This window comes from Eriocheir sinensis, chromosome 16, assembly GCF_024679095.1.
Source record: "Eriocheir sinensis breed Jianghai 21 chromosome 16, ASM2467909v1, whole genome shotgun sequence".
Lineage (NCBI taxonomy): Eukaryota > Metazoa > Arthropoda > Malacostraca > Decapoda > Varunidae > Eriocheir > Eriocheir sinensis.
In genome coordinates this window covers 12,201,213-12,220,673 of record NC_066524.1, presented here as the reverse complement: position 1 = coordinate 12,220,673, position 19,461 = coordinate 12,201,213, and the positions used below count along the sequence as shown (strand labels likewise).

General features: G+C 39.9%; 1 protein-coding gene and 1 non-coding gene across 2 annotated transcripts in view; both read left to right on the top strand.

Annotated features, from left to right (window-relative positions):
* LOC126999300 (nascent polypeptide-associated complex subunit alpha, muscle-specific form-like) overlaps positions 1–3,476 on the top strand; it is a 48,865-nt gene extending 45,389 nt beyond the window's left edge. Inside the window, exon 4 of the transcript XR_007753227.1 lies at positions 2,811–3,476. The gene's annotated coding sequence lies outside the window, so the exon portion shown is untranslated. The remainder of the gene's footprint in view (positions 1–2,810) is intronic.
* A 4,425-nt stretch (positions 3,477–7,901) lies between these two features.
* Positions 7,902–7,983, top strand: Trnal-aag (transfer RNA leucine (anticodon AAG)). The gene has a single exon. It is a non-coding gene; the product is annotated as a tRNA-Leu (tRNA).
* The last annotated feature ends 11,478 nt before the right edge of the window (positions 7,984–19,461 follow it).

The window sequence follows — 19,461 nt, the reverse complement described above, 5'->3', positions numbered from 1 at the left end:
AGAGAGAGAGAGAGAGAGAGAGAGTAGCAATTAAGAAAAGTCATCTAGGAGGGAAGGGAAACCATTACTACATCTTTCCGATAAGTTAACCAGTACAATATTTTTCCGTAGAATTTCACATGTAAGGACCAGAAGGGAGAGGGGGAGGGGGGGCACACGTTGCTTCTATTGGGGGTTGAAGGAGGGGGAGAGGGGGGGGCTGAACTCCCTTAAAGTCCCCCCAACCCACCCACCCATCATAGCTATCCCTCTGCTGTAGACGAAGTAAATAAAGAATAAATAAATAAAAAAAAAAAGGTTCCGTCATAAAGCATCCCGGAATAGCGTAGTCACCCATTGCGTTGACATATCCCACGTTCTCTGTCTGTCTTCAGGAAAGGGAGATATATTTCCCCCTCCTCCTCCTCCTCCTCCTCCTCCTCCTCGTGGGTGAGTAATGAGACTCCTTGGTATTCCTTAATCAGGCAGAATGAGATGGCTTACGTAGGCTCTTATGGTCATTTATCAACCTCTTCAACAGCCTCATTCTCTTCACTCTCTAGCTCGTGCGTCTCCCCCCCCCCTCTCTCTCTCTCTCTCGATATTTCCAACGTTTTTCTGCTTTATTTTATTCTTTCTTTCGTGTTTCCTTCCTTTATTGTTTATCGTTTATCTCTCGTTTCATGTTCCCTTCCTTTGATCAATCTCCTTTTTTGTATTCCTTTCTTCTTCCTCTCATCGTCTCTGTTCCATCTCTCCTTCCGTCACTGTTGTTTCGTCTTTCGTTTGTTTCCTTTTTTTTTCGCTTAGTCTGGTTTCTTTTACTCTTTTTTTCCTTCTCTGTTCCCCTCCTCTTTCGTTTGTTTGTTCTTTTCCTTCCTTCGTTTTTGGTTTCTTCTTAAATGTCTTTTTTTCCTTCGTCTCTGTTCCTTACCTCCTTCCCTCCCTTTTATTTCTCCTTCGTTTAATATTTACTTCCTTCACTCTCTCTACTTCCTTCTGTTCCTTCCTTTCGTTGTCTTTATTCCTTCTTTCCTCTCTTCTAGTTGTTATCTGTTTGTTTCTTCCTTCTTTCCTTCGCTCATGTTCTTTTTTCCTTTTTGCTTTCTTCCTCCCTCCTTCCTTCCCTCATGGTTATGTATCGTTTATTCTTTCCTTCCGTCCTCCCTCTGTTCCTTCCTTCCTTCCTTTCAATCTCCTCGCGCTTTCCCTCCTTTCCACCTTTCTCGTCTCTTCCTTCTTTCCTTTCCTCTAGTGGTTATCTACTCGTTTTTTCCTTCCTTCCTTCACTCGTGTTCTTTTTTCCCTCTTCTTATCTGTCGTTTATTCTTTTTTTCCGTCGCTCCCTCTGTTCCTTTCTTCCTTCCTTTCAATTTCCTCGCTCTTTCCCTCCTTCCCACCTCGACTCTTCAGCGCATCCCATTATAGAGGCGATGGAGGCGGAATCAATAGGCTGTTTATCATACGCTTAGTGAGATGACAATAATGAAGGATGGCAAGTTAAAGAGATATAATTGGATACGCTTTGTAGGGTTAGAATATACGACGGAAGGAAAACGTAAGATATGAAATGTAGGATGGAAGTGAAGAGATATAATTCGATAAGCTTTATATGGTTAGAATATACGAGGGAAGGAAAACGTAAGATATGAAATGAAGGATGAAATTGAAGATATATAATTCGACATGTTTTCAGGATTACAACAAACGAAGGAAGGAAAACGTAAGATATGAAATGACAGATGGAATTGAAGAGATATAATTCGACATGTTTTCAGGATTACAACAAACGAAGGAAGGAAACCATATCGATATGAAATTATGCCTTTTCATGTTTTTTTTTTTTCCAAGGGAGGAGATGCATAAACGTAGAATCAAAGTTTTAAAGGGTGGATACAGTTGGAGTTGGACCCCTTATAAAGTATCAGAATAAGGGAAGTTGGGACATTCTGAGAGATGTCTGGACTTGAGGATCTCTTTTCCTGCTGATGGGATTTGGATGAACAGAGGAAAGACATTGGAGCACACCCACACACGCTTAACCCCCGCCCACCTCATGACACTCCCAACCCCTTCGTGCAACCTGTCTATCACATCACATTTTCTCCGTCCGACACACACCTTCGTCCAACCTGTCTGTCACATCACATTTTCTCCGTCCGACACACACCTTCGTCCAACCTGCCTATCACATCACATTTTCTCCGTCCGACACACAACCCCTTCGTCCAACCTGCCTATCACATCACATTTTCTCCGTCCGACACACAACACCTTCGTCCAACCTGCCCATCCCTCAATCTTCCCCTCGCTACGGTGTTGTCAGAGGAAGGACATTTGAAGAGATCTGACACTATAGGTCACACGAACGTTACTCCTTCCCACCTCATGACAGTCCTAGCCCTTCGTCCGACCTCTTTGTCACATCCCTTTTTCTTCGTCCACCACATCCTTCTACCTCGCTCGCTATGGTGGTGTTAGTGCTAGGTGATAATTTATGAAAAGATTTGACACATATTAACCTTAAATCATCCCTAAGCCCTTTGTCCCACCTGTAACATCACTTTCTCTACGTCCACCACATCCTTCTGCCTTGCCCCCGCTACGCTATTGTCAATGGAAGAACGTTTGAAGAGATCCCACACATTTACGTCTGCTTATGATCATAGAACACATTAATTGACCTCACTCTTTTTCAGCCCTTTGTCCCACCTGTTACTTTCCTTTTCCCTCGTCCAATACCACCCTCCATCTTGGTCTCGTTACGAAAGGACATTTGAAGGGCTCTGATATAGGACACATTAACTAACCTTACTCTTTCTTTCTCCCAGCCCTTTGTCGCATCTGTCTGCCATATTTATTCCTTTCCTCCCGGCCACTACATCCCTCTACCTACCCCTGGATATATTGTTCTCCGATTTGCTGCCTTCCCCTCGTCTGTCCCACCGTTCGAAGAGTAAGTATTATATGATGACGAAGGAAATAAAATGAAGTGAAGTGAAGTGAATTGAGTACACGCAAAGTAGAAAAAAAAAGTCAGACCGCATGGATTTTTAGATGTTGCAACGTTGCCTCTGTTTCAAGACCGACTGTGAGAGGATGTAATGAACGAAAGAAAGAAAATATAAGGTGAAGTGCAACAAACTGAATGCTTGTCTTTACTGATTAAGCACAATGAAAAACAAATGATCAACTTCAAAGAGATGTGAAGTCAGAGCGCATGTTTTTGAAGGTGTGGTAAGATCTGTATCAAGACTGACGGTGTAATACGAATAAGACTTCCTCACGATGGATTAGGAGGACGGTGTTGTGAGCCTCCGACACGAAGACTTATGAGGAAGGAATACTGTGTGGTAAGCCAGTAGTGTTTTTCTTTGTTATATTTTGTTTTGTTTTACTTTATTCACCTGTCTTGATAATTTTAGATCGTCGGTTGATATTTTTAACCGCCAAAATAAAATCCGGTTTCTGTATTGCTGGAAGAACAATAAAAATAAAGAGAATATAAAAAAAAATGTTTCCTGTCATACCTTATTATTATTATTACTACTATTATTTTTTTATTATTATTATTCCATGATAGTTTTTACGATCGGCAAGGTAAAATTGGTAAGTAGTTGTAGCAGTAGTAGTAGTAGTAGTAGTAGTAGCAGTAGTAGTAGTAGCAGTAGTAGCAGCAGTATTTTTTTTCACATGGAATGGAAAGAACCAATAACAGTAAGTAATGTGTGGATGTAGTTTTATTATTTTGTACAGCCTCGTAGAGAAAAAAAAATATACTTCTCTTTCCTTGAACACACACACACACACACACACACACACACACACACACACACACAGTCCACAAAACAATGCCAAATAGTTTAGCGTGTCAGGCAATTGAAACATTCCTGGTGTCCCCCCTTTTGCTCGGCGCCACTGGTCAAAGAAAACGAGTTACAGATTCTTGAAAACGGGTCTGGCTTGGTGTCTTTTCATTGTTCTTATCCTCGTTTTCTTTGTTTTTTCTTTCTTTCTCACTTTCCCTCCTCATTCTTGCACAGTTATTTCGTCCACTTCTTATCATTCTTTTTCTCTAGTTTATTTTTTTTTTTTTGGGGGGGGGGGGGGTACTGCCTATCGCTCCGGTAGGATTTCTTCTGGGGTCTCTTCGACGACCTCAGCCAGTTAATGGCGTAGACAAATTTTATTTATAGTGGCTGCCGTGGTATATGACTTGCTTGGCCCATGCTGCCCCCCGGTGCTCCTCTTGGCCAAAGTCGCTGAAGTTAGGGTTGATTGAAGATCTGGGCAGCGTGTGGGTAATTTTGTACCACTCGCCGATGGTTGAAAAATCAGCGTGTTTCAGTGGGACTCGAACCTAGGCCCACGGGCTCACCACGTCCGCACGCTGAACACTCGCCCACCACTGTTGTTGTTGTTGTTGTTGAGAGGTGTAATTCTGATATTTTTATATATTTATTTATTAATCTATTTTGAAATATGAATTTTGAAGTGGGCTTGGAGAGGCTGAGATGGAGGAGGAGGAGTTGAGAAGTGGCAGTGAGTGATAAGGGTTGAGATGTATATTTGGAGGGAAGCTTCTTCAGAGCTCGAAAGGCAGGCCTAAGGTCGTTTGCATTTAGACAACCCTTGACATCCTCAGCGAGACCTCTGACGTTCTTCTTCTTATATTTCCCAGAAGGGTTCTAGTCCTTCGTGGATTCACTATCACTCAGGGTCGCCAGTCAGCCTGGCAGCACGACTCTCCGTCCAGGAAAAGATACGTAAGGAGACAGAAAAATGTGAGAGAAAAAATAAAATTAGATATGGAATAAGAGATAGATAGACTTATGAAGATAAATATGTACTGAGAGCTGTAAGGAACTAGAGGAGTTTGAAGAGAAAGGCAATGAAAGATGAAGGAATAAATCAAGGATAGAACTAAAGAAATTAAAAGAAGAAATAGATAGATAGACGCGTAATAAGAAAAGACAAGAAAACTTGGACCCACTTCCTTAGAGAATTAGGTTTTCGGATCCTAATATCTGATTTTTGAAGAAGACATTTTGGTGTTAGTTATCTGTCGGTTTGATGGGACCAGTGACAACCTTTTCCTTAACAGAGGTTGGAACTTCCCCAGCTGTTTTTTATTAATTTTGTCCCCTGTTATGTTGTATTTCTTTGTCACAACTTCCTTTACGGTGGGGGCTACTTTTTCCACTAGTTTTTCTTTTACTGCTGGAGCGGCGACGATCTCATTCATTACAGAACGAACAACCTCTTCACTTTCGTCCTCGCCCATCGCCCACGACTGTCTGTTCAAGGAGTTTTCGCTCGTATGACGACAAAAAATTCCTTCTAGTTCATTGCTTTCCACTGTCACCCTTTGCTTCCTCTTTTATGCTCTCATTTTTTGCTTCATCCACTTGGTGCTTCAGATGTTTAATGGTTTCGTTGTAACTTTCTTTTTCTTCTTGATTTCCTTTGGTGTTGTTATCAGATAAATCCTCTCGCGCCAATGCCTGCAGAGGGACCGTTTCGTAAAAGGAGGGAACGTAGGGGGAACAGCGCCTCCACGGGGCACCTTCCTCAGCAGACTTTCCACGGCCGGGGTATATGAATTGACAGTGATTGCTCTCTCTCTCTCTCTCTCTCTCTCTCTCTCTCTCTCTCTCTCTGGGTTTGGTAGTGAAAGTCAACCAATCAATCTTATTTTTCTTTTTCATTTTTGTTGCGACTTTTTTCGCATACAACTTTAAAACGAAAAATATTCAAACGAAACAAAACAAAAATATTCGATCAGTTTTAGAAGAAGCGAACGACGAAAAAAAAAAGAGCAAACGAAATTGAAGCTGTTTATTCCCGCCTTAATTTATTCATCAGGTTTCGTCTGTGTGTTTGCATTCTTCGTTATTATTTTTGTGTCCCGCTGTTTCTTTTGTCTCTCCTCGAACCTTGAGTTGAGTTTTTTGGGACGCAGAATTAAAACTTTGGGCAACCTGCTTAATTAACTAACTTGGGACCAGGAGAAGGAGGAGGAGGAGAAGGAGGAGGAAGGGGGAAAGGAGGGGGAAAGACGAAGAGGAGGAGTAGCTCTGATGTTTATTATTATTGTTGTTTTTATTTTCATTGTTATTATTATTATTCATACTGTTGTTCTTTGTACCATCTTTCCTTCATTCTGTCTTCCTTCTTTTCTTCCTCCTTCATCTCCTTCTCCTCTTCCTTCTCCTTATCCTCTTCCACCTCAACCCATTACATTACTACTACTACTACTACTACTACTACTACTACTACTACTACTACTGCAATTTATTCTTTTCCTTCGTGCCCCCTTAATTTCCGCGTCCTTGCCCCACTTTCCGTTTTCTTTCCTGCTTTCAGGATTATGTAAATACAAAGACCTTTGGGTTAAACGGCGGAAGTAAATATTTCAGAGTTTCTTTTCTTTTCTCGCGCTGAAGATGCGAAAACGAAAACATAGCGAGAGAGAGAGAGAGAGAGAGAGAGAGAGAGGGGGGGGGTTACACATTGCTGCTCATGCTTTTTTACTACTATTTCTCTTACTTCAGCTTCTATCACTACTACTACTACTACTACTACTACTGCTACTGCTACTTTTATTTCCTCCTCTATCACTACTACTACTACTTTTATTTCCTCCTCTATCACTACTACTACTACTACTACTACTACTACTACTACTACTACTACTACTACTACTACTACTACTACTACTACTACTACTTTTATTTCCTCCTCTATCACTACTTCTACTACTACTACTATTATACCTCTTCATCTTTTGCCCCTTCTACTACTACTACTACTACTACTACTACTACTACTTCTACTATTTGTGCCAATAATACATAGAGTGCCAGACAGACAGACAGATAGACAGATAAATAAACACACAAACAAACAGACAAACAGACGGACAAATTAACTCCCCAATGCCAACACAATAAATGGAGCCGCCGTCACTCTCTCTCTCTCTCTCTCTCTCTCTCTCTCTCTCTCTCTCTCTCTCTCTCTCTCTCAAACGGTTAAAATAATAGAAAAGTAACATCTGGGAGTTACTAAGCTCATAACATTATGCAAATTATCCTAGAAATGGTTACCTTCTTTTCTCTCCTCCTCCTCCTCCTCCTCCTCCTCCTCCTTGCCCTTTCCTTCTCACTGCCTTCACGAGCTCTTAAAAAAAATGAGGGTGAGGGAAAAAGAAAATGAGGTGAGAACTTAAAACAATAACCTACGTAGACTGGTGGTGGAGGTAGTGGTGGTGGTGGTGATGAAGGTGGTGGTGGTGGTGGTGGTGGTGATGAAGGTGGTGCGTGGTGGTGGTGGTGAAGGGGAAAGCAGGTAATAATATCCTACAGGTGTTGAGAAAGGTTATGTGTGTGTGTGTGTGTGTGTGTGTGTGTAGAAGCATCATTCACCTCATTTTCTTCCATTATTCGTATTAATTGACATTCTAAAACGTATTCAAACCTTCAAATGAAATAAACAGAGTAATTAATCGTTTTTTCATCCCGTCATTCATCACAGAAGCAATAAAAAAAACCTAATTTATCTTTTTTTATACTTCAATGCATCACAAAATCAAGTAAAACAAACAGTAATTAATCTTTTCATCCATTTTTCCATTACACTAATTAAGTAAACAAACATTAGCATATATTTTTCATCCATTCACAAACATAAAACAAAAACAGTAGGTATAGGCCAATTAATAATTTTTCATCCGTTTTCATTACATCAAACAATTCAGTAATCATCCATATATATTTTCAGCCATTCACAAGCAGACTAAAGAAATAAATACGAACTAATTAATCTATTTCATCCATTCATCCAAGCAACTCAAACTCAGCTCGAAGAAACAACAAACAAACAACACCCGATTTGCCATCAATGTCAGGCACTCGGGGCATCAGGGTAGCGTGGCCGAGCGGTCTAAGGCGCTGGTTTAAGGCACCAGTCTCTTCGGAGGCGTGGGTTCGAATCCCACCGCTGCCAGGAGATATTTTTATCCCCTCACTGGAGCCGCCTTGTTAGTGTCACATACGTTAGCGCTCCGGAGGGAAGGGCGGGAGGGATTTTGGCGGTGCAGGAGTTATTGGCTAGGCGGTGGGGAAGTGTTGAAAGGTCTCCCTCTCCTGCTCTCTCCCCCTCTCTCACCCGCCCTCTCTCTCTCTTGCTCGCTTGCTGGCTTCACTTCTCTCTTATTTAATTTCATTTTACTTGATTTTATTCTTTTACTTCATTACTTTTCACTTCTGCTTCTTTTGTACTGTATTTTCTCTGTCTATCTTTCTATTTGTTCCTCTCTATCTATCTATGTATCTATTTTTCTGTCTATTTTACTTCATATTCAACTCTTTCTGCTTTTTATCAAGGTTCTCTGTCTATCTGTCTGTCTATCTATCTATCTATCTATCTATCTATCTGTCTGTCTTTATGTCTGTCTGCCTGCCTGTATCTCTTTTACTTCATATTCAACTCTTCCTGCTTTGTCTATCAAGGCTCTATCTATCTATCTATCTGTATCTATCTATCTGTCTATCTATATATTTATTTATCTGTCTATCTATCTATTTATGTCCATCTATCTCTTTTACTACTTATAATCACGACTTATAATCTCTCTCTCTCTCTCTCTCTCTCTCTCTCTCTCTCTCTCTCTCTCTCATTAACACACGCCCTCCGCCATTCTGCGCCAACGAGGCTTCGATTTAAATGGAGCTCCGAATTTTACTGCTTCAGACTCGCTGGGAACCCAAGCAGAGAAGACGAATGGAGAGGAGAGAGAGAGAGAGAGAGAGAGAGAGAGAGAGAGAGAGAGAGTTTTAAAAGTAAGGAAAAGGAGGGAAAGGAAGAGGAAGGGGGATATAAATAGCTGAGATAAAAGAGAAGGAATAAGGGAAATGGTGAAGGAAGGAAGGAAGGGAGTTGAATAGGATTGAAAGGAGATAAAGAGAGAGGGAGAGATGGAAAAAAAGAATGGAGGGAGAAACTAAAGGATAGCAAAAGATAAAAGAAAAGGAATGGAGGAAAGGAGGAAGGGAGGAAGTTGTATAAGAAGGAGAGGAAAGAAAGAGAGGGAGAGATAATGGAGGAAGTATATAAAGGGTGGTAGAGAAAGAGGGAAGATAAAAGAGAAGGAATGAAGGAAATGGGGAAGGAAGGGAGGAAGAGAGCTCAATAAGAAGGAAAGGAAAGAAAGGAAGGAAGAGAGAAAGATAGAAGAAGAAAGGAAAGGAGGAAGAAAATAAAAGGAAGTATAGAAGAGGAGGGAAGGAGAATATGAAGAAGAAAAAAGTAGTGAATGGAAGGTAATGAAAAAAACGAAGAAGAACAGGAAGGAAAAGATTAAGTAAAGAGGGAAAGAGGAAGGAAGGAATGGAAGGAAACTACGAAAAATGAAAGTTAGGAGAAAAAAAATGTACGTTGAAAAGAAGGAAGGAATGGTGGAAAGGGGGGAGAGAGAGAGAAATAGAGAAGAAAGGAAAGACAAAGTAGGGAAATGAAAGAAAGGAAGGAATGGAAGGAGGGAGAGAAAAAGAAAGGGAGGAGGAGAGGAGCGAAAATAAACTACCTGTCTTCTTTACCTTGATGTACGAGAGAGAGAGAGAGAGAGAGAGAGAGAGAGAGAGAGAGAGAGAGAGAGAGAGAGAGAGAGAGAGAGAGAGAGATTAAGACGGTATATTTCAAGTATTTCTCGCTCTATTAATATTTACTGATTTTCCAATATTGACCTACACGCGCACATTACCTCCATCACGTGTGTGTGTGTGTGTGTGTGTGTGTGTGTTGAAGGGAGGGTAGTGGAGAGGGGAGAGGGAAAGAAATGGAGGAAAGATAGATAATGGGAAGGTGGATGTTAGTGTGGAAGAGGAGAAGGTGGAGGAAGAGGAAAGGAAGGATTTGGGAGGGGTAGGAGGAGAAAGGGAGAGGGAGAGAGAGGTAAGGTAAAACAGGAAGAGGTGTGTGTGTGTGTGTGTGTGTGTGTGTGTGTGTGTCCCTCGCACATGAAAGAAGAAAGCGCCCAAACTTGTTAATTATCTTCAAAGTTAATTAAAAAAAGACAAATTACAACGTTCAGAGTAATAATAATGATAATAATAATGACAAACAACAACAACAACAACAACAACAACAACAGCTAATCCCAACATAATCCAATTCTCAGGTAATGGGCGGAGGTAATTGGCTGCCGAGCTCGTGACGTCACACCCAGGCGCTAATCTGATTGGTGGAAAGGCTTCTTATGCTTCCTAATTGGCTGATAATATTTCTGGATTACTTTTAAATGACTGGAGGAAAGATGTGTGTGTGTGTGTGTGTGTGTGTGTGTGTGTGTGTGTGTGTTTGCCCAATTAGGAAGGTGGATTAGCGAGAGAGAGAGAGAGAGAGAGATGATAAATAAATTAGTGTTCTAAGTTATGGAAGCTAATGAAAGAAGATTGTGTGTGTGTGTGTGTGTGTGTGTGTGTGTGTGTGTGTGTGTGACAAAGGACACATGAATAGACACACACAAAAGATCGTTAACTGAGCGATAAACACACCCACCCACCCACCCACCCACACACACACACACACACACACGAGACAATCACGGGATAAAAGGACATAGAAAAACACAAAGAAAACAAAGAAAACATCCATTGATCACACACACACACACACACACACACACACACACACACACACACACACACACACACACACACACACACAGAGCAAAAGAAACCAATTAAAATTCAAGCATCATCAACACACACACACACACACACACACACACAGACTGATAGATAGAAACATAGAAAGACAGAACAAAGCACAACAAACAAACAAGCAAACAAACAACTTCAAACGAAAAACCCGGATTCGAACCATTATGAAGCACTAGGGGTTCATTCGAGGCCTCAGGTTTTGGTTCAATGCTTCGGTTACCTGCCCCGATTTCTTTCGCTAATGAAATGGAGGTAAATGATTAGTGCATTCACCTGGCCGAGTGTTACTTGTAATTAAGGATTCCTGTGGCTCGCGCGGGTTATTAAAGAGAGAGAGAGAGAGAGAGAGAGAGAGAGAGAGAGAGAGAGAGAGAGAGAGAGAGAGAGAGAGAGAGAATTTTACATGTCACTTTTTCTATTAATTATGATAACAAGATCGCTCATTTCTAATGACAATAGAGGAGCAGGAGGAAGGGGAGGAGGAGGAAACATGGACTAGCAGGCTGCAGAAAGCCTGTTGGCTCATTACTAGGCTGCCTGCGTTCAGTGATTTAATCAATCCGTTTGCCATAGGAGTGGCTTGCAGGGAAGGATTAAAGCACTTGTGTATCTACTCTTGGGAACGTTCAGTTCACTCCCGATGCAGCAAAGTGGCGATCAATGCGTTTCTTGAAGGAGTTGATGGTCTCTGCGCTAACCACTTCTGCAGGAAGGCTGTTCCAGTGGCGAAAAACTCTATTCGAGAAATAACTCCTGCCGATGTCGGTATTGCATCGCTTTGCTTGAATTGTTTTTCCGTTGTTTCTTGTTCTCGGGTTAGTTTGTAGCGTGAAGGGTTTGGAGTGATCAACGTTGCTGAGCTTGTTCAGGTACTTAAAGACTTGTATCATGTCTCCCCGCAGTCGTCTCTTTTCCAACATGAAGAGGTTGAGTCGCTCGAGTCGCTCCGCATAGGGCTTCGTCCTCAGTGATGGTATCATCTTCGTGGCGCGGCGCTGTACGGAGGAGAAGGAGGAGGAGGAGAAGGAGCAGCAGCAGCAGCAGGAGGAGGAGGAGGAGGAGGAGGAGGTGCAGTAGTGTTAGTTGTAGCGAGATACAATTACAGCAGGAAGAAAGGGACGAGGAATGGGAGGAGGAGGAGGAGGAGGCGGAGGAGGAGGAAGAGGAGGAGGAGGAGATCATGTTTTAATTTCTGAGTGTTAATTGCTAGAGAGAGAGAGAGAGAGAGAGAGAGAGAGAGAGAGAGAGAGAGAGAGAGAGAGAGAGAGAGAGAGGATCAATCAGATATTCAAATAGATAAAACAACGCTCCTCCTCCTCCTCCTCCCTCTGCTGCTGTTACTACTAAATATGATGATGATAATGATGATAACACTACTACTACTACTACTACTACTACTACTACTACTACTACTACTACTACTACTACTACTACTACTATTACTACTACTACTAATAACAATAATAACAATGATAATCCCTCACCTAGGTTCCCACCCAGGTGTTGCACGCGTCTTGTGGGTAATTTCACCTGCGCCAAAATTTAATTAGCGTTAGGTAAGGTAATTAAGGGGCGTGATTAGGCGAACACCTTGATGAAACGTGTGTGTGTGTGTGTGTCTGTGTGTGTGTGTGTTTAAAGATTTCGTTGTTATTATTATCATTATTATTATTATTATTATTATTATTATTATTATTATTATTATTATTATTATTATTATTATTATTATTATTATTATTATTATCATTATCATTATTATTAGCCACTTTACCATCATCATCATCATCGTTGTCACCATCTTTTTCTTCATATTTTTATTCCTATTCTGTTTCATTTTTTTCTTTATCTTATCCATTCCTCTTCAAGATCAAAATACAAACTCTCTCTCTCTCTCTCTCTCTCTCTCTCCTACACTCCCTGGAAATACTATCATTATGAACCTCTTTCCGTTTTCTTCCTCGCATTCCGCTTGATTACAATAGTCTGCCCGGCCTCGCTCTGCCCTCACCCCGTTTTCTATCGCGCGTCTTTTATGGGCGACTCCTTTATTCTTTTAGAGGTGTCATTTACAGAGAGAGAGAGAGAGAGAGAGAGAGAGAGAGAGAGAGGTGGGGAGGGGAGGGGGTAGTAGGGAATGTTCTCTCTTTTTATTGCTTTGTACCCGTTTTTCCTCCTTCTCCTCCTCCTCCTCCTCCGTCTCCTCCTCCTCTTCAAATTCTCTTCAATCTTCTCTCTCCTACGTTTCCTCCATCTGAATGTACCTGTTTTACCTCCTGTTTCCCTACTCCCTCCTCCTCCTCCTCCTCCTATTCCTCCTCTTCCTCTTCTTATAATCTCTCTCTCTTTTCTTCCTCTTTCCATCCTTAATTTCCAACACCCAAATTGCTCCTCCTCCACCTCCTCCTCCTCTTCCTTCTCCTTCTCCTTCTCCTTCTCCTTCTCCTTCTTCTTCTTTTTCTTTTTCTTTTTCTTTTTCTTTTTCTTCTTCTTCTTCTTCTTCTTCTTCTTCTTCCTACTATATCCTCCCTGCTGTCCATCCTCTCACTTCCTATTCCTGCTTTCCGATTCCGACATCCCTCCTCCTCCTCCTCCTCCTCCTTCAGGCAAATATTCAAATGGCGCCTTGCCCTTCGCTATGACCCGAGTTCGAATCCGTCTGAAGAAAGTCTGATGCAGCTTCGAAGTCCGCTCACGTGTCTCTCTGATATGTTTCTCTCCTTTTTCTCCTCTCTTCACTTTTCTCTTCCTCCTCTCTCTCTCTCTCTCTCTCTCTCTCTCTCTCTCTCTCTCTCTCTCTCTCTCTCTTTCGTTTTCCCTCAGTTTTTGCATCCACATTTTCTCCTCTCTTGTTTACTGTGTGCCCTCTCTATTCTTTTATCTTTGTTTTGTTTATTATTCCTCTTTCTTCTTTTTTATTGTATCCTTTGTGTTCTTTTATCACTGTTTCCAATTCGCCTTCCACTTTTATTTGCTACATTTTTTTTCTTTCATGTTTTCTGTTTTGTTTCTCTTTCGTCTTTCCTTGATGTGTTTCTTTCCTTTTTCTCCTCTTTTCACTTATCTTCTCCTGCTCCTTTTCTTACTTCTTTTGTTTTTTCAGTTTCTCTCTTGCTTTCTGTTTTGTCTTTCTTCTATTTCTCCGTTATTTCCTTTCCACTCATCTTTTTCTCCTCTTTTTTTCTCGCTTTTCCTTATGTTTTTGTTATACTGCTTTCTCTTTTTTCTGTGCTCTCTTTTCTTTCTTTTATTTCCTTCGCCTTGCCTCTTCTTCCACTCATCTTGTTTTAATTGTTGCCTTTTTTGTCTTTTGTCTTCATTTTTCTTATTTTATTTAATTGCGTTCTTCTTGGCGCCTATTCTATCTTTTCCCTTTTCTTCATTTCTTCTCTTATTGATTTCCTCCATCGCTTCGTCCGCTTTTGTGAGTTTCCCTTCATTTCTTTCTTGCATCCTTCCTTCCCTCCTTCTTTCCTTTCTTCCATCCATCCCTCTTTTCATCCATCATTCTTCCTCCCTTCTTTCCTTCCTTCCTTCCTTGATTTCGTATTCATTCCAACTCTCTCTCTCTCTCTCTCTCTCTCTCTCTCTCTCTCTCTCTCTCTCTCTCTCTCTCTCTCTCTCTCTCTCTCTCTCTCTCTCTCTCTCTCTCTCTCACACACACACTTTATTTCTCTTTATCTCACAATTCTTTCTCATTCTGTATTTTTAGACCCCAAACGAAATGCCATAAGAGAGAGAGAGAGAGAGAGAGAGAGAGAGAGAGAGAGAGAGAGAGAGAGAGAGAGAGAGAGAGAGAGAGAGAGAGAGAGAGAGAGAGAGAGTATAGGATGATTTTAACGAGCTCGCTGATGAAATGTATTGTTGGGAAGGACAAAGGAGGTACAAGTTGAAAATAGACGAACGGATTGATTAATAGATAGATAGATAGATAGATAGATAGTTAGATAGATAGAAGACAAAAGACAAAAAAGACAGCAATTAAAACAAGATGAAAGTGGAAGGAGAAGCAAAGCGAAGGAAAGAAAGAAAAGAAAGAAAAGACAGATAGATAAAGAGATAGACAGATGAATATTGGGTGGATAGGAAGGTATACGTATTGATAGAGAGACAACTAGTTCGAGACATAGATAGATTGGTAGGTATATATAAGTTAGTAGATAGAAATTGATAAAAATAGAGATAGGTAGGTGGGTAGAGATTTGAGGTTGTAGCGTTTGCAGGTGTGGATGATAGGATGGATAGTTAGGTAGGTAGGTAGATATAGATACTAGATAGACAGGTTGGTAGGTTCGTACATAGATGGATGGGTTAGCAGGTGGGTAGGAAAGTATAATAATTAGTAGTAAAGGCAAAGAAGTAGAGTTATTTATTTTGAAGAGAGAGAGAGAGAGAGAGAGAGAGAGAGAGATTAGTATGTTTTGGAGACTTTTCAATAGATTTATACACACTCTCTCTCTCTCTCTCTCTCTCTCTCTCTCTCTCTCTCTCTCTCTCTCTCAAGATATTAAATTATAAACGACTATTTATTTATTCATTTATTTATATATGAATTTATTTATTTGTTTGTTTTTATATATATATATTTTTTCTGCTTGAACTCCGTCATTGTTGAATATCGTCAATAATAAATGATGGAAGGCTAAAGATAGATTAATGAAAACCTGAAGTAAATAATAAAGGTAAATCAGTAAATAAATATCATTAAATAAGTAAATAAATAAATAAACAGACTAGGTTTCAGGTTAATAGAAAGTTGGAATTGCAATCATTCGTGTCTGTGTGTGTGTGTGTGTGTGTGTGTGTTGCAAGGAGAGTTTGATGAGTTTCATACATTACACACACACACACACACACACACACACAGCTAACTCTATATCAAACCATCACTAAATCAAATAATAAGAAATAGTGTTAAATCTGTATCGACATTTATTATTTTCAGTCTCTGTGTTGAAATAAAACAAACCATTCTATTTTTTCATGATTCTTGCTTAAATTTCTTCATTGGAGATATATTTATGATTTTAGGTTGATGCTTTCCCCTCATTCCCCTTTTCTCTTTTCCCCTTTCGCTTCCCCTCTTCATTCCCCTCACCTCCCTTATCGTGCGCCCTCTTCTCTCTCTCTTCCCCTCTCATCTCTTGTATTCTTGATTTTCCTCCCTCTCTTCCCCTCCCATCTTATTCATCCTGCCTCTCCCTCTATTTTCATTTCATTTCCTGTATCCTGCCATTCTCATATATTCCCCTCTCATCTCCTACGTTCTTGCCTTTCCCCTCTATTCCCCTCTTACCACCTTTATTCTGCCCTCTCTTCCTCTCCCTAACGTTGCTTTCTTACTTTCTCCCCTTTCCCCTTTTCTTGTCCTCTCTCTCGGTCTCTCTAATTACAACCTGCTCCTCCCTGTTATCCTCTCATCTATTCTCCTCTTATCTCCTATTTTCTTTGCATTCCCCTCTATTTCCCTCTTACTACCTTAATCCTATCTTCTTTTCCTCTCCCTAACTTTACTTTTCCAACTTTTCCCTCTTCCCCCTTTTTTCTTGTCCCCTCTCTCGCTTTCTATTCTCAGTTTTATTCTGCTCTTTCTTCCGCCTTTAATGTTTCTTTCGCAAATTCTCCCCTGTCCTCTTTTATCCTCCCCTCTCGTTCCCTCTCTATTTCCCTCCCATCTCCTTTATCTTGTTCTCCTCCTCTTCCTTACTGTTGCTTTCCCAAAATTTCACTCTTTCCTTTTATTTTCACTTCTTGCCTCTCTCTTTGTTCCCCTTCCTCCCTCTTTTATCCTGTACTCTCTTCCTTTCCCTTTCCGTCGTTTCCCCAAATTTATGCTTTTCTTAAGACTTATATTATGGAAAGACACGTTTTTGATGGCTTATAAATTTTCAACATCCAATTCCCTTCCTGCCTTCTTCTCAATCACAAGAATTTTACGACGGCAAATTATCTCTTATTTTTCTTGTAACTGTGAATATTTGGACGACAAATCTGATAATCCTGTTTGGTCTGAGGTCAGGTTCTTGTTTTTTTATTTTTATTTTTACTTTTCCTTGTTTATAATTAGTACTTTTAAATCCGTAATCTTTCTCTTCTTTAATTTCTTTTTTTATAATTTTGAGTAACTACAATTTTTGGTTCTTTTTTCTTTCATTTTTCTTTGTAAACATTTATTCTACTTATTGATTTTTTTTCCTCTCTTCTTTTTCTTCTTCTTTCTTCGCTTCTTCCTTTTTTTTCTCTTCCTCTGTGTCATAATTTTAGATAGCTACAAATTTGGTTTTCTTTTCCTTTTTCCTTTTTTTTGTAATCACGAATATTCTTGAACCCACAAATTTCTTCTTCGTTAACTTCTTTTTCTTCTTCTTTCTTCTCTTCTTCCTTTTCTTTCTTTCTCTTCCTTTTTATCATAATTTAAGATAGCTACAAATTCGGTTCTCTTTTCCTTTTTCCCTTTTTTTGTAATCACGAATATTCTTAAACCCACAAATTTCTTCTTCGTTAACTTCTTTCTCTTTTTCCGTAATTCAGAATATCGTAACAATCTGCAGGTTCTTTCTTTCCTCCACCTTTCTTTATAGACACGAATAATTTCAAACCCACAAAATTCCTCTTCTTACATCTTTTCCCATTCGTTTTCCTTCAACAATGCGGTTCTTCATTCTTCCTTGCCTTACAGTCCTGAATATATATCTTCTGAACCCACAACATTTTTCGCTCATCTTCAAAATCCCTCTTTTTAAAATACTTCTCATTCATTTTCCTTCATCACTGCGGTTCTTCATTCTTCCCTGCCTTACAATATTGAATACATTTTTTTCGAACCGACCAAGTTTTCGATCCTTTCTTGAATCTTTTCCCAACACAAACACTAACACAGACGGACACAAAAGGGAAGAGGAGGCCACGATAAGTTTTAATTAATGTTTCCGCCAAATGCCCCGTGAGGAAGAATCGATGCTTTTTGATGCCAGACTAATGAATTATGATAATGAGTGAAGGTTACCGAGGAGGAACGAAGAGGAGGAAGAGCAGGAGGGGAAGGAGGAGGAGGTGGAGGGGACGGAAGGAGAATAGAGGAGGAACAGGAGAGAAAATAAGAGGAGGAAGAGAAGGAAAAGGGAAGGAGAATGCCCAGAAGGAGGAGAAGGAACAAAAAAGAAAAAAAGGAGGAGGAGGAGGAAGAGGAGGGTAAAAGAAAGAGGGGGAGGAGGAGGAGGAGGTAAGGAGGACGAGCGGAAGACGGAGAACGATGAGGAAAAAGACGGAAAATTATGAAGGGGAGGAGGAAGAAGAGAAAAAAAAACGAGGAGGAGGAGGAGGAGACTGTGATCTTTGGAAGGTTTAAAAGCTTCTGAGAACGCTTTTTTATTTCTTTCTTCCTTAATAATTATTTTGTTTTTATCAGATTTTCCATTTTTTCGTATCCAACAGGTCGAAACATGTTAAAAAGAAAATTATATGCTTGTTTATTTTTCTTCCTCGGTAAATAAGTGATATTCTTCGTATTTTATTTCTCATTTGTTTCTTTCCCCTTCTTTTTTTTTTCATTATTGCATTTAGCAGAAGAGACAGAGGAGAATATTCTATGAAACACACACACACACACACACACACACTCCTTAAACATAACGAGAAAACATAAATAACAGAAAAACATCTACGTAGTCTAACATTCTTCCTTATAGTTTCCCGATCACTCGCTAAGACTTTCCCATTTTCTCTTTATCGCCCGTAATGAACACAACTCATTTAGCAAAGTAGTCTAATGGTCTACTTAGCACCTTCTAAACCTAAATCGCAATGGAAAGACGAGAAAACAGAGAAAATGCAAGAAAAAACCACATACTGAACTTATCTCTCACTTGACAACCCAACTTTTTCTTTTTTGCTACTTTTCCCTCTTCATTCACACAACAACAACAACAATAACAACAACCATGCACTTACACATATTCTAAAGTTCTAAACCCTTCACAAATCATATAAGCCTCATTTCAGACACAACGAAACTGAAAACATCACAACCTGACCTTTTGAAACACACTACTTTCTATTCTCTATCACTATAAAAAAAATATATATATATCCTCATTCTTGATTCATTCTCACCAAAACAACAAGAACAACAACACATAGACTCGCCCCTCACAAGCCACACAAATCTCTTAACACAACACACAACGCGGGAAAACACACAACGCGGGAAAACAGAAAACAACACAACTTCATCTAAGCTAAGGAAAATTTATAGTCATCCTTTATTCACACAAAAAGCACGAACAAGAACACCCACCTCTACTATAAACTCTTTACAAACCACACAAACTTCTAACACAACACAAACAAAAACAATGACATTTAACAACTTACAACACTTCTCTTATCGTAACTTTCTCTTTGATATCTTCGAAAATTTATCCCCATTCTTCATTCTCACGAAAAACACAGCAAATTAAGATACATACTCACAACAAAAACACTAAGCACTTCACAAACCTCCCAAACTTGTAATATAACCTAAGAAAACAATAAACAATCTCAGTAGAACAACTTGCTTCTCTGCCACCGAAAATTTATCATCTCATTCACAAAAGAACAAGAAACAAACACACTCATACACACACCAAAATATTCACCAGCTACATAAACCATAACACGTCCAACACAGCATAATAATAACACAATAACTAACAAACAAGAAACATACAACATAATTTGGTCTACCATTACACCCAAAACTTCTCACTCGCTTCCATCAGTC